Source organism: Equus quagga, chromosome 1 (assembly GCF_021613505.1).
Source record: "Equus quagga isolate Etosha38 chromosome 1, UCLA_HA_Equagga_1.0, whole genome shotgun sequence".
In the NCBI taxonomy this organism is placed as follows: domain Eukaryota; kingdom Metazoa; phylum Chordata; class Mammalia; order Perissodactyla; family Equidae; genus Equus; species Equus quagga.
This window is the reverse complement of record NC_060267.1, coordinates 56417782-56433867: the sequence shown is the minus strand read 5'-3', so window position 1 is coordinate 56433867 and position 16086 is coordinate 56417782.

The window sequence follows — 16086 nt, the reverse complement described above, 5'->3', positions numbered from 1 at the left end:
GCTCCCTCGGCGCCGGGAGGGCCCCCTGCCCCGGGCCCGGGACCCCGAGCTCGGCGGGCGGGGCGGGCGCGCTGCGGAGCCCGGGGCCGAGCCGGAGGGAGGCCGCCGCCGACGGTCGTCGCAGGCTGCGCGCCCTGCTCGGAGCGCGGGAGCCGGAGAAGTTTCGGCCCCGAGTCGCCTGCGGGGCGGCGGCGGCGCTCGGAGTGCAGGGCCGGTGCTGGGCGAGCGGCTCCCGGGCTCCCGGGCTCCCGGGCTCCCCGCCCCCGCCCCGCCTCCGCGCCGCCTCCCCGCCCCCCGGCCGCGCCGGCCCCGCGCTCCGTCCGACCGGCCGCGGGCGCGGCACTCGGCCCGAGGGCTCCTCCCGGGCGCTGGGACCGTGACCTCGCACCTGCCCGCCGCCCCGGCGCCCTCGCCCTTCCGCTCGGCCCCTCGGTCCCTCGGCAGAGCGGCCCGGGCCTCGACGCGGGGTGCGGATGTCGAGCCCAGCCCCCCTCCCGGGCCCACCGCCTTCTTCTCCTGGAGCTCGACCTGGTCCTCTGGGACGACCTGTGGGCTCACCCGGCCAGCAGTCCCCTCGGGGCGCCCAGCGCTCCAGGAGGAGCACCTACCCAGGGGTGCGGAGCTGGAGGCCCTGAGGGGGCAGAGAGGTGGGTCAGCAGCTCTTGTATTTCCAGCGAACACTGGCCCGCGCTTGATCCTCCTTTGAAGCCCCCAAAGAAGTAGCTTGGGCGAGTATTTCCGCTTTACAAACCCAAGTCATTCCTCTCGTAGGCCTGGACCCTTTCCTGCAGCCCCCGGCGCACAGCCCCCTGGGCTAAGGAGATCTGATGCGGGGGCACGCCAGGAGAGGTGCTTCCAAGTGAGATATGCGCTGTTGGGGACCTCACAGCACCCCTCGGTGACCTGCCCTGGGAGTTAACCAAGGTCCCGCTAACTCGAACGCCAGCTGCTGCGCCCTGTCCCAGACCCTAGGAACAGCGTGCCGACCGGGAGCAGCCCGCACGTGTGAGGCCTGGCCACCAACGCCTTTATTTTTACACGCTGAAACCCCCATCTCTTCCCTGGGTGCGTGGGAGGTCGTCCTGCTAGAGAAATTACCTTTGAATGTAGTAAGTACAGTGAGGGAAAAACAAAACAAAAAATAGTAATAATGGAAGGCTTTGCCTTTCCTTAATTAGTAACCAGACATGGTGACAGCCTTCCCCTTTCAGTGAGGGAGGGGGCCCCGGGGAGGCTCAGGGAATGAGGGACCAGGAACCCCACACATTCGGTTGGCAATAAGAAGCTATTGTCCTCAGGGTTTTACAATAAGGAAAGTAAGAGCTGTTTTAGCAAATACTCGACTAATTAGAGGGAAAGACTTCCTTGGAATTGTGCCGGCTTAGGCCAGAGGCTCGAGACAGCTGTTCTCACCTCTCTGTGCATGGGGTTTATGAGGCCAGGTCTAGCAACCTAAAATGAGGGGCCTATAACTTCCATGGGGCTTCACCAAGGGGGCTCGTTCAAGGCTGTATCTTTGGGACAGATGGGACGGGGAGGAGAGCCGGCGTACAGCAGGCATGAAAGCTTTGACCCACTTTGTCAAATTACAAATGGGCTCAGTTCCTCTCCTCAGAATAAAGCATCAGTTCCGGGATTTCGGTCTTTGTGGGAGGTCAAGGGAAGGCCTTGTCCAGGAGATCATTCCGGAATGCAACCCGGAAGAATTTGGGGATTCACTTCCTACACACATTTATTGAGCCCTAAACACACAGAGATGACGAAGACCAGCTCCCAGCCCGAGGAAGGGTAAAGTCTGCAGGAGTAGGATAGGGGTAGGGGACAAAATTCTCATTTGGGGCCTAGAATGAGCACAAGAAGGGACGACTCTGCTTGGTCCCCAGCACACGACCCAGGAGAAGAGCAGGTGGCCTCAGCTGAATGTCCCACACCTCGCCCTGCGCTTTGTCCAAGATGAGTCAAAGTTTGTGGCCCAGAGAAGGAAGCTGCAGCGCCCCCGGAAAGGAGCCTGTGGCTGAGTAGCCGGGAAAGCATCTGAATGAGGAGACAGTGGGCCAGATTCCCAAGGGAAGTGGTGCCGCCCCACAGCTCGAGGCACTGGACTGCTGAGGCGGCTCAGCCAGCCCCGGGGCAGCACTGAAGGGAGTGTGGACAGGTCTGGCCCATGTTTTGTCTGTGATTGCTGGGCGGGGTCTCTCGCCTTCTCCCCCAAATAAAACATATCCTGACTTAGCATTTGTGGTTTAAACAAAGAAAGAAAAAACAAATATTCAGACCTATGGAAATTTGTAGTGATTCCTGCTCTGTTTATCGGAGACACTGTTCTCGCTTCCTGGTCATGCCCTCGCAGACCACCAGCCACACTCAGAGGCCCCTTCCACACCAGAACGTCTAACAAAAACCCTCCAGAAAGAGTCAGAGAGGAGCCAGCCTCCTCCACTGCCTTGGCTGTCTGTGGCTTTCCTGTGGGGTGGATCTAGGCTGACCTCTGGCCCTGGGGCTGTGCCTTCTGAGGGCGATGGTCCCCCTTCTCATTCCCAGCACCAGGAGGCAGAGCTTCCGGTGGCGCTGCTGGTCCTGCCGCTGGCGGTGGTGGAGAAGAGCACCCGTGTCACAGGATAGTCTTCCATTCCGCCTCAGGGTGCTTCTCTGGCCCCTTTCACAGGGGTTATTTGGGGTGCACAGAAAATTTCTTTGGGGAACCAGCCTGATGAACCTTCAAAGCCCAAAACAGGAGGGAGAGGCAAAGCTGATAACCTTTTCTCCCAACAGCTGTTTCACAGGCATTTCACCTCTGTTGTCTGGGTTATTCGGTGTTCATTTTTGTGCTTGCTATTTGGATGTTTTTCTAAGAAAGAGAGCTTAAAAAAGTGGTAGATTCTGACCCAAACATCCAGACACCACAGACTCACAACAGTCGAGACCATTTGGGACGTCTAGATAGGCAGGAATTCTAAGAGCTGAAGGCAGCAGGGGTGTGAGAAGAGAACTTGGCTGAACCTGAGTTTGAGTCCGGCTCTGCAGTTCACTTGGGGAAAAGGTTCTCACCAGGATGCCAGCAGCTCACCGCATTTGCATAAAGGCACAAGGAGGGCTGAACTAGGGAGTCTCAATGTGTGCAGAGAGCTGACCAGTTTATAAGCTCCTTTACATTTTCTTCTTAGTTGAGATGCATCGAGGCACACAGTCCCGCTCGTCTCGCTTGGAGGCCCCTCCTCGAACCGCTTCTCCCCCAAACAGAGGCTAACGCCCTCCAGGGAGGGGATCTGGTGCAGTTACTGAGGAAGCGGCCCCAGATCAGCCGCACAGGGAAATCTGGCCTCGCCACGTGTGCCATCTTGGGCAAGACACTGACCCCTCTGAGCCTCAGTTTCCTCATCTGATAGCAACTGGTGGTCAGACCGCCTTCCTCACGGGGATGTGAGAATTAAACAGGACAATGCAGATGCACTAAGAACCAGGCCTTCCCTGGAGTGCAAACTCCATAAATATTAATAGTGCTACTATGGCTATTAAATAGACATTTTGTATGTCTATTTTAAATATGTCTACTGTTGCTCTCAGTCCTTGAACTCCTGGATTTTTTTTTTTTAGATTTTATTTTTCCTTTTTTTCTCCCCAAGGCCCCCTGGTACATAGTTGTGTATTTTTAGTTGTGGGTCCCTCCAGTTGTGGCATGTGGGACACCACCTCAGCATGGCCTGATGAGCGGTGCCATGTCTGTGCCCAGGATCCGAACTGGCGAAACCCTGGGCCGCCACAGCAGAGCGCTCGAACTTAACCACTCCACCCCGGGGCTGGCCCCGGAACTCCTGGACTTTTAATCCTCATTTTTTCTCCTAAGAGAAAACAAAGAGAGTCTTAAATTGTTCCCTGAATGAGTTACTGCTTTACAAATATCTAGAATGAAGCAGTTGAAGGTGTCACTAAAAACCGGCAAAATCCAGAGACCCCAGCTGACTGGGATGGGGGAGTTTTGTTATCTGGTCAGTATCACTCATCAAGGTCCAGAAAAAAGAAAATGAGAAGCACTAAGGAATGCAGCCCTGTTAATAAACTGCCCCAATGCTTAACCAAAAGACGAGGTAATATTTGGAATTGGAACGGACAGGAGATGCTGCTTTCCCTTTTGAGGCTCTAATGTCCTCACATCCCTCCTGTTTCCCCCCTTCTCCACGTGGCCTCAAGTCCTTTGCTGTGTCCTGTACCGAGGGATGTTAGGGAGGAAATGGAGGCAGGGGACCTGCCCTCGAGGAGCTTTGCTGTCAGGGTGGGGCCAGATGGGAGCAGATGGACTGCTGCCCCGCCTGGATTCCCAGGAGCCCAAGCCCAGGCAGCTCAAGGCGTCAGGACGAAGGCTGGAGGCCGGGCTCCCTTCTCTCTCTGAGAGGCTCCCTCTCTGGGCTCAGTGTCCTCACTAAGGAATCTGTGACTGACTCAAAGGGGAAACGGAGGAGGATGGAGGTGCGGGTGGAAGACAATGAATTTGACCCCATATACGTTTCGTTTTGAGTGTCAGTGGGGACATTCAAGTGTTGACAGCAAGAAAGAGAGAGCTGGAAGGAGGGTTAGAGGTCAGGGTGGCTGGAGATGCCGGTTCAGTGAAGCGAACTGATAAATATGAGAGCCGGCGGCAAGGGGTCAGGGCGGGAGGAGCCGGTGGAGAGCTTAGCCACACGTGTGGATAAAGCCTGCAAGCTTACGCAGGGGACCGGGAGGAGCATGGGGTCAAGTGATGTGTTTTTCACAATAAGGGAGCCCTGGACACACTTGAAAGCAGAGAGAAGAAAACTGAGGAGGGTGAGAAATTCCTGTTGTTAGAAAGGGATGGGAGAGGCAGGGAGCAAGACCTCACTCCCTGGGAGGAGGGGAGGCTGGGAGCTCCCCAGGGGTCAGCATTCCAGGGCCGAGGGGCCCTTCCTCCTTCCTCTCCAGAGACTGGGGATGACAGGAAAGCCAGATACCCAGAGAAGGAGAGAAGAGTTGGCAGTGAGGAGCCCTCTTTGAGGAGCACTGACATGGCCCCGTGTGGGAGAGACGCTCCGCCTTGTGACCAGAGGGTGTCTCAAGGTCATTGGCTCTGAAATAGCTCTTGGGGACTTCCTAGGGCTCTGATGGGTTGAACTGCTGCTTCATCAGAATCTCTCAGGAAAGCGTGTTAAAAAACACAGATTCCCAGGCTGCACCTCAGGCCTTCTAAATATATGTGGTTGAAGTCTATAATTTTTAAGACCCCACAGACAATTCTGATCCTCAACCCAGTTGGAGACTCAGCCACCGGGTCCCAAAGGTCCGGCACCCAGCAAGCCTCCTGGGAGGGGAAGAGGCACCTGCTGAAAGGTACAAACGCAAACCTGGAGAAGGCTGTGGCCCTCCCCGCCCCGCTTCAGGAAATTCTCAGTCACGTTCCCTCACGCTACACTGCAGTGCGGGTGGGAGGGGAGCGGGGAGGGCAGAGCCTCGTCTGCCTGGTTTTCCACCAGCCAGCTTCTTTCCTACCGTGGCCTCTGCAAGAACAGGTGTGGTGCGCTCAGCCTGAATGAGACTGGGTTCCGGTTCCGGTTCCGCGATGGCCACGTATTTGCGAGTTAACTTTTGCTAAACGGTGCTAATAAGGATGATAAAGGAAATCCACAGGTAATCCAGACATCTCAAAGTAAGTAATGGTTTGTCCCCTGACTTGTAATTATCATCAAAAGCATCTATAAACTCCTGAATTCCGCTCTGTGAGCTGGGATGCTTTGCTAGGCAGTTTCCCACCTGAAGCCTTTATTTGACTTGAGGAAAAGTGGTTGCACCACAAGAGGCAAACAGTGACAAGGGAATTTTCATTTGTATCGTTGAAATGGACAATAGTTAAACTTCAGAATGTTAAATTTAAAGCATTTAGCCCAACACCCTGCCGAGGTATCTGGGGAGATATTTTTCACTCTGTCTAGTAATGAAGCATCTGGGTCCTAATCCGTAACTAACTTCAGCATCCTGCATTAATCCTTGAGGTTCTTAAATACATTGATCAATGAAAATGACTCATAGAAAATAGCAATCAGCTACATTGTTCATTAGACTCCAACATTTCTCCCTTCCTCTAAGTCCTAGAGACTTCATGCATTGACATAAACACGGTGAGATAAAGATGATTAGCAAAGAAACTGAAATTACACGCAATATTTCCTTTCCTTTCAAGTTTCACTTACGGGCCTGCAACACCTTCGATTCTAAGAGAAGAACGAACAGATAAATACCATTGGTTTTTACAGACTCCAGTCGTGTGCTGGAGGTGCTGACTTGCATTTCCCAACCCTGAGTAGGTAGGAGGGAAACAGATAAGGAGAGAACAGGCCGGAGGCCACCAGCCCAGGTTGGGAAGCCCTGCCGTGAGCTCACCGTCATGTGAGCTCTGTAGATCTCTTTCACGCCCACATGCCTACCTCCCCTTGTAATCTCCTTTCTGTCTTTCTTGAAGCTCGGCAGTCATACCTGTATCCCCATCTGCCTATTTCATTCTTGAGTTTCCATCTCTGGTGTGTGCTAAGCAGGAATTCTGGAAACAGAAAAGCTCCCAGACCTACAGCAAATGATTTGCCAGTAGTGGAATTCCGGGCACCACAGCATCTACTGCAGGAGATATTTCAGGGCCCCAGGGGTGGGTGGGGAAGCTGATGGGAGCCTTCTCAGCACCTTCAGAGCTTACCACCCAGGTAGCTGCCTGCCTCTGGTTGCTCCCCAAGGCGCTCTGCTCAGGCCTCCCCCACCCCACCAGTGGCGGCGGCCCAGAGCTGCTTGCTTGGCTTCTTTAGTTTAAATGCCCATCAGGGTTTGCGCTGAGTTACAGGGACAGGGTCTCCATAAGCTGACAGTGAAGGAGCCAGTAATGGAAACCTATGCCAGGCAATCCACAGTCCTCCGGAATTTCCCACCCGGGAGGGGTGTGCAGTGTGTGTTTTAAAGATGCCTCAGTCTAACAATTAAAGGATCAGAACAAATCTAGTTGCAGTCAGTGCTTTGAAACCTTCTCCCTTAGCACTTAGAGAATCCTCAGCATGGCCCTGTGTGCAATGATGCTGACGACAGTGACCCAGACAGGCAGAGGACACTCACTTGCTCCAAATTCTGGGCACAGAAATGTTTACTTAGGTCCAAGCGACGGCCCGACTGCCTTCTCTGTGGCGGGGAGAGAGGACTGAGGCAGGCAGGCTGGCAGCGGGGCCAGGAGCGGGGAAGGCAGCGGGGGGAGCGTTTCTTCTCTGGGAGCAGCTGTCTAAGAGCTACCAGAAGTAGGAGAGGGAGGTCTGGAGCCAGCAGAACTGGAGCGTGGGGTGTCCTGAGAGCACGCAAGAGAGGGGAGCCAAGCTCTGCCTGAGAGGACTAAGGTCACTGTCACCAGCAGATGCCAGAGGCTGGAGGGGGCCACAACTGAATTTTCACCACTGTTTGAAACAAAGATTGGAATCTCAGCCTTGCCTTCCAGGGCCAAAGACAGGAGGAGGGACGCGAGTGACACCTAGTAAGGGAGACCACCAGCCTGCAGTGTCACCACTGCTGAGGACTGGGCTCAAGAATCCACGCTACCAAGAAAGTGGCCCTGATGTAGATTATGCTGGAGATCTCCCACACAGCTAGCACCATCACCCCACTCACACCCCCGCCCCAGGCTGAGACCCAGTTTTAGCCACAGAACCCCAGTGTGACTGTGGTTCCAATCTCAGTGTGATCAGCAGGTGGCAGGCTGACTGGTAGCAATCAAGGATGTTTTGAGTGGCTAAACTGGGATCCTGGGGTTGGGAACGGAAGCCCCAGGACATGCTATGGGGCAGCCCCAGTGTGCCATCCTTTCCTGTCAACTAACCCCTCATTGCTCAGGGCTGCTTCCACAATGAAGGAAGCATGTGACCTGGAGCTACTTCTGTGACTTCCCAACTGACCACTTCTCTGCTTCAGAGGGCAGCTGAGAGAGCAGGAAGTAAGGTGGTGGAAGTGACTCTATTGGGTTCTTGTTCTAACTAGAGGAGATGTTCATCTTTTCTGAACCAGGCCCCGGCCGCCTCCCCGTCTCTGCTTTCCCTTTGGGAGCCCCTCTGGGTATCAGGGCCTGTCATTCTGGGGGCCCAGGTGTGGGGGTTGGAGTGGGGAGTTGGTGTTCTGTGAGCTGGGCGGGGAACACCTGCTCCAGCAGAATCCAGCATTGGAACCGCTGTCTTGGCGGCACAGATTCTGAGTCCAGCCTAAAGGAAAAGCTTCTGGATTAGGATAGTTTCCATGATTATTCAATGATGGTGCTTTGTCAACAGCACCGTACCGTGTGGATAAATGTTAGTTTTATATGTATGCTCTTGGCATGTGGTGGGGGGCAGGATGCAGAGGGACACCTCCTGCAATCCAGGACCAACTTCTGCAGGAGAATTATAATGAGCTAAGGCGTTTAATCCTCACAACAGCACGGTGAGGTCGGCACTGTTATCCCATTTCACAGATGACAAAATGGAGACCCAGCAAGCTCAAGTCACTTGCCCACAATTGCACAGCCAGCAGGGATCCAGGCCAGGCTTCACCCCCAGTTGCAGGACAGCCCATCTGGAGAGAGAATGAAGAGACTGCTGGCTGCTGTTTAGGCCACACTCTCTGCCCCAAACCACCAGAGACAAGGAAGTCATTCTCCCTTCCTGCTTCCCTCCGATTACTCAGGGGTGGGAAGTCTGCTCTGGCCCTAATTCTTTAAATAATGGGAGAGGAAGAGTTGGGCTGGAGAACTTGAGAGAAACGTGGAAGATAAAGTGCTTTTTATATATAATTTGTCCAAGTTCACAGTGAGGCAGGAAACCAATTTTCCCCAAACTAACAACTGAGGAAAGAGCAGCTCTTTGATTCTCACCTCAATCTCTCACCCCTGGGCCCAGAGATGTGTTGCTTTTAATAAAGCAATTTTGAGGTGGTGCTTCGAGCTCAGGGAACAAAGACCCTGAAGTCTGCACAGGCTGTGAATGCGTCAGCCCTGAGAAATGGCTCTGAGAGCAGGGGAGGGCTGCTGTTTCCTTCATTCGAATCTTACTGTTTCCTTTCTCACCTCCACCAAGCTGGAGGCTGCAAAGAAATCAAAGACCCCTTCAAATCCCAGGGTGGGGAGCTCCCCCTAGTGGCCCAATGGACCCACTTGCTGATGGCCCCTGGGGTCTTGACAAAAGAAGGGAAGGAAGCAGAAGTTTGACTAAGCCTGGAGTCTGGCATTGGGAGAACTGTCCGTTGCTGGGTCTATACCCAAAAGAAGTGAAAGCAAGGACTGGAAGATATATCTGTACACCAATGTTCGTAGCAGTGTTACTCGCAACAGCCCAAAGGTGGAGACAACCCAAGTGTCCCTTGATGGATGAACGGATAAACAAAATGCAGTATAAACATACAATGGAACATTATTCAGTCTTAAAAAGGAAGGAGATTCTGACATGGTTTACAACATGGATGAACCCTGAAGACATTATGCTAAGTGAAAGAAGACAGACACAGAAGGACAAATATTATGTAATGTACTTATATGACGTACCCAGATAGTCAAACTTAAAGAAACAGAAGGTAGATTGATGGTGGCCAGAGGCTGGGAGACAGAGTTTCAGTCGGGGCTGATGGAAACATTCTGGTGATGGCTGGTTGTATAACAATGTGAATATACTTAATGCCACCAAATTATACATTTAAAAATGGTTAAAATGGCAAGTTTTATTTTATGTGTATTTTACCATAATAAGGAAAAAACAGAAAAAAAAGAGAGAGGGTTCACCTACTTTTGTGGGAAAAAAACACACCTTTTTTAAGGTTCCCCAAAAATTTTCCAAATCACCCAGTTTATGTTGAAATTTCTTGTACTTGATCTCAGCCTAGAATGAAATCTGGGGTGAATATTGTCTTACAATCCACTCAGTATGGAGAACAAATGGGAGGAATTCCTCCACTTGATGTGGAAACATACCATGCAGTCAGAGTAATGAAGACGGTGTGGTCTCAGCGGAAGGACAGACAGATCGGGGGAACAGAGTGGCGAACCCAGAAACAGACCCACACAAATATGCCCAAATGATTGTTGACAAAGGTGCAAAAGCAAGTCAATGGAGGAAGAATCGTCTGTTCAACAAATGGTGCTGGAGCCATTGAATATCCGTGGGTTAAAAATCTGAACCTCACACTTTATACAAAAATCAGTGTGTTCATCATTAACCACTAGGGAAATGCAAATTAAAACCACAATGAGATAGCCCTACACCTGTATTATGAACAGCTAAAATACAAATAGTGACAACATCAAATGCTGGCAGGTTATGGAAAAACTGGATTTCTCATACCTTGCCAGTGGGAATGGAAGAGGGTACAGCCGCTCTGAAAGTAAACACGAGGCCAGCCTGGGGGGCGTGATGGTTAAGTTTGCACGTTGCACTTCGGTGGCCTGGGGTTTGTGGGTTCATATCCCAGGCATGGACCTACACACTGCTCACCAAGCTATGCTGTGGCGGGGTCCCACATTCAAAATAGAGGAAGATTGGCACAGATGTTAGCTCAGGGACAATCTTCTTCACCAAAAAAGCCAAAACCAAACCAAACAAAAACCCAAAAAACACTAGATATACACTTACCATACAATCCAGTAATTGTACACATGGACATTTACCTTAGAGAAATGAAGACTTGTGCTCACACAAAAACCTGTACGTGAAACTTCACAGCGGCCCTATTTGTAATAGCCAAAAATTGGAAACAACTCAGGTACCCTTCAACGGGTGATGTTTAAACAAACCGTGGTATATCCATACAATAGAATACTACTCAGCAGTAAAAAGGAACCAACTATTGATACATGTAACAATTTGAATACATCTCAGAGGTATCACTCTGAGAAAAGCCAACCTCAAAAGGTTGCATACTGCATGATTCCATTTATACAACAGTCTCAAAATGACAAAATTATAAAGATGGAGAACAGATGAGTGGTGTCAGGGGTCAGGGATGAGGTGGGAGGGATGCGCCTGGTAAGGATAGCACAAGGGAGCTCTTTGTTGCCATGGAACGATTCTGTATCCTGATGGACAAGAATCTACACGTGATAAAATTGCATAGACACACACACACACACACACACACACACTCAGACGCGCACACGCGAATGAGTAAACTGGTGAAATCTGAATAAGGTCTGCAGATTGCACTCTGTCAGTCTCCTGGTTTTGACATGCTGTAGTTATGAAAGATGTGACCATTGGCAGAAATTGAGTGAAGGGTACGGGGGACCTTCTGTACTATTTTTGTAACTTCCTGTGAATCCATAATCATTGAAAAAAAAGATTGGAAAACATCCACTCAGCTCTTCCAGAGACAAGGAAGAAAGGGGCAGTGTTATGGGGTGTTCGTCCTGGGCCAGGGCCTGAGCCAGGTGCTCTGCGTGGGTCATCTTGTTCGACGCTCCTCACAGCGCTATGCAGTATGTGTTATCCCATTTTGTAGACCAGGAGACCAGGCCCAAAGTGGTGGAATCGTGTTTCAAACCAAGTCTGTCCGACCTTGAAGCCTGTCCTCTTTTAGGGAGCTGAAGGGTGTGTGTGCTTTTGAGGTTGTGTCCTCTGCCTGCTAACACGACCACCTTCCCCCAGTCGAGCCCTGCCGCTTTCTTTCAAGTTAATCGAATGGCTCATCTCCTCAGCTTCTCCTGGCTGAGGTCATCCATAGAAGCTAGACGGAACAAACCTCTGCCTTCCGAAAGCTTATATCCTTCTTTAAACACTATTTTTGTATGTCACTCTCCAGCCCATAAATCTAGGTGGCCATTGAATGAGGGCTAAACCTTGACTCTGCTTGGGCACTCAAGGCCCCGACCAGCTGCCTCCTTAAGAAATGTCTGGTGTTTGCTCCCATTGCTCTCTGTGTGAACTGTCTCCTCTAACCGAAATAGTTTGTGGAGCTCCCACTGATCCTTTCAGTGTTCTGTCATCTTCACAGACCTGTCCTTGCCGCCCGCTGGGCACCCTGACTACCCTGACACTAGGGTGTCCCCGTTCCTCCCACTCAAGGACTTAGGTCTCTATCTTGCATACAGTAGGCACTCAGCTCAGGCTTATTGAGTAAGTGAATTGTGCACTTATCACATATGGCCTTATATTGACATTAAGTGTGTATTTATGTGTTAGTTTGACCCTTCTAACCAGATGGTAAATTCCTTAGCTTACACTGTTTCATCCTCTCAACAGCCCTTAAGCCCAGTTTTTTATTGATTTTAAAACAGCCACTAATAACGAGAACTTGTTCTCATACCCACCACCGGACATCCACCTTCACCCCTGGTCGGCTGTTTGGATGATGCTGTCTCAGATACAGTCACTGCTGGGGTGCTGGGGGCCTGAGGTCCAGCTGCCATTGACTTTTCAATTCTTGTTTCTCCTCTTCTTTTGTGACGTTTGAGTTGCAGAGGTCCCAAGATGTGCAATCTCTTCGCAATAGCCCATCCACTCACCCCTCCTCACGATTATTTCCTCAGCAATTATAACCTTCCTGGGGGCTGACTTGGCTCCTTCAGATTCAAGCCCATGTCTGGAATGAACTTAGACACCAGTGCTCACAGCCGTGGGCTTCCGTCTCCCAGGATGAAGGAGCTAGAGAAAGTGTAACTGAAGAATTCGTCTCACTGGGGAAAGGGCTGCGGCTGTTGCTATGGGTGGGCCTGACCCCATCGCCATTCATAACCTGAGTCAGGGCTGAGGCTTTGAGGGAGACGAGCCAGAGGGAGGAAGGTGTCTGCGGAACTCAGATGACTCGGGGATGAGCTTGTGTCCAAGACAGTGAGTAGGAAACGCTGCCTCTCCTTCCTGCCCTCCAGGTGCTTCTCGGAGAGCTCTAGAAACTCTCTCGAGCCAGTAAGACATAGAGGCATCTGCTCAGGGGTGCCTTTCGCAGGAATCTGGGCGCTCAGGAGTCAGACTGGGGCTCTGCCAGCCAACCTCACTCTCCAGAAAAATCCTTTAGTGGAGTCCCCGTGAAGAGGCTTTGGAAAGGATTCAGCCACCTCTGTGGATGCCAAGGTCTCCAGTGTCCCTCCTGATCGCTGCTCAGGCAGAAGGAGGCCCAGGACCACAATTGTGGAGACTAGAGTGGCTTTGTAGAGTGGCGGAGGAGGAGGAAGCGAGAGGCGGCTAACCTCCACCTCTACCTTCACTGGTTGGTCAGACCCAGGGCCCCAGAAGGAAGAGGTGAATTCGCTGGAAAGGCGTTGCTGAAAGGCACGTTTCCCTGCTCTCCACTGCGGTGTAGACAAGCACAGCTCTGTTAACTGATAACACCCCATCCCTGTACCCAATATGGCAGCACACTAGCACGACCTGTGCAGAGTAAGCCTGGTAAATTCTCAGGAATCCAGGTCAACATCCAGAATTTTGCAGAGGAAAATTGTAGTCTCCAGATTTTTTCTCCAGGCCAAGGTTCAGCCAACTGCACCTCGGGGGCTGAGTTCAGCCCGCCGCCTGTTTGTGTACGGCTTGCAAGCTAAGAATGGCTTTTACATTTTTAAGTGGTTGGAAAAAAGTTTTTTTAAAGAATGATATTTCAAGACGTGAAAATTATATGAAATTCAAATTTCAGTGTCTACAAATAAAGTTTCCTTGGAACGCATGCCTTCGTTTGCGTGTTACCTGAGGCCGCCTAGGCGCCACGGCCGCACAGCGGAGCGGGTACTTCAGAGACGACATGGGCTGCAAAGCCTGAGGCCAAGACTGGCTATAAAATGAAAATGTGGAGCCCCTGGTTAAAAAAGCTTAGACTTCCACGATGGCAACAGGAGAACATTAAACCAAGTGTGGAGTGTGGGCCCTCTAAACCCAGGGTCGGCGTGCCTGCCCAAGAAGCCAGCCCTGACTGAAATGTTTACTATCTGGCTCTTTGCAGAAAGTTTGCCACCCTCTGCTCCAGGGGTTCAAACACAAACATGCTTTCTTTTTCATGATTAATATTACTTTCCAGCAAAAAATTTAGAGGAAATTATTAAAGTATTTCTGGACATTTTGAAAAGAAATTATTAAGTACTAGGATTCAATATGGATTCACTATAAGTAAATCATTCCAAGTTAGACTCATTTTCTTTTCTTTTTCTTTTCTTTTTTTTTTTTTTTGAGGAAGACTAGCCCTGAGCTAAGTACTGCCAATCCTCCTCTTTTTGCTGAGGAAGACTGGCCCTGAGCTAACATCCATGCCCATCTTCTTCTACTTTATACGTGGGACGCCTACCACAGCATGGCGTGCCAAGCCGTGCCATGTCCGCACCTGGGATCCGAACCGGCGAATGCCAGGCTGTCGAGAAGTGGAACGTGTGCACTTAACTGCTGCGCCACCGGGCCGGCCCCTCATTTTCTTTTGATAAGATTTTTTATGGAGGCAGGAGGTGCATAAGACAGGGTAGGCTGATGCCGTATCTGTGTGCCTCAGACCTTCAATTCGGGCGGTCATCCCACCTTTGTACCAAAATATCAGGCAACATACATGACATTCTCTTCTTGCATGAAGTTAAAATTTAAAAGTGTAAATATTTTTGAGTCTTCTTATTTCTCAGACACCATGATAGCTCATTTGAAAGTCTACTCCATATGCCTTATCGTTGGTTTGAGAAGTTATTTTTGAAAGTTATTTCAAAGTTATTTGGGCTTTTTCTCAAGCCATTTCAGAGGCTGTGCCTGAAGCTGAACACGTATTAGCATTTTTGTCAGATACAGTAATTGAATTTGGTACAAACCTAGGCAGCAGATATAGTTATGGCTCCAAAATGGCGAATGGGGCTGAATCCCCATCTAATCCCAAAGGTTCGTATCTACACTTCGTAGTTGCTGGCAATTTCAGAATCTGAGTGAGCATTATAGTTTGGAAGCTGCGACACAGTCATTTGTTATCTCCAGTAGATGACATCAGCTCATTAAATAAAATGTGAGAGGCAACTTCCCTAGGTCCCGATAGGGTGTCCATGTTTAGTTGGAGTGAACAGTATTGATCTTGGCTGTTTCCAGCAGAAGAGATTTATTCCTGTTGGGGTGGAAAGGGCTGGGGCAGGGGATCCGTGCTCTGCCTGTGCCTGGCCTCTAGCTGCCCAGCTCTTGGGTCGACCTTGGGGAAGATGTGCTCTTCACTGCCTGTGGACACAGAAGTTCCCCGAGCAGGGGAGCACATTGTCAAGGCAGGAGAGAGCTGGCTGTAGGGAAGACCCTAGCTGGTGTCTGATATCACCCCCATTCAGAGGTCTCATGTGCCATGCTGGTGGGAGCCTGGGCTGGAGAGAGGCATCTGGGGCTGCCACTAGGGACCAGGGGACCTTGATCACATTGAGAAGTGTTTCGAGACCTCCTTCTGTTTCAAATGAAGAGACTGTGCGGGATTATTTCTAAGATCCTTTCCATCTCTAATCATCTATGAAGCTATAAGGAAGCTTTTTCTAACATAAAAATTTGTTCAAAAATAAAACTGGCTGCCTTAGAGAGTGAGAGGGGATGTGTGTAGTCGAGGGGAAGTTAGGGCGATTTCACTGCTCTCTGGCGATGCCTGCAATAGAAAGCAGCCTTTCTTTATTCTAATAGGAAGTAAATTCCTCAGGAGTTGTCTGCTCTGAACCAAACAAACCTAATAAAAAGTAGTTTATTTGACCTCCTTGTGCCCTATTCCCCATTTGGAAAGTAGAAGAAGCTCTCTCAGGTGTGCTTTCGGGTGGACAAAGGGAGTCAGAGGAGTGGCCAGCCAGCCTGGGCAGCAGGGCTGGAGGGGGTGGGAGGCCTGGGCTGCTCGGGGAAAGACGGGGGACAGGCAACGTGTTGCTGAAGGCTTTCAATATTCCAGAGACACTCGTCCGAAACTGGGGCCGAGGATGAGCAGAGGAGGTGGGAGGCCCAGGAAGGCCTGGGGCCGTGGAGGCCCGAGGAGCAGTGACCAGGCTGGCAGAGAGACCTTGGTGCCGGGCTGACCAGTTCAGGCTTTATCCTTGGCTAGAAGGAGCCTTTGAAAGACTCTGGATGAGGGCGCGACATAACCAAAGCAGCCCTTAAGGCTGCAAGGATTTGGTATGGGGGGAGCCTTTAGAAATTT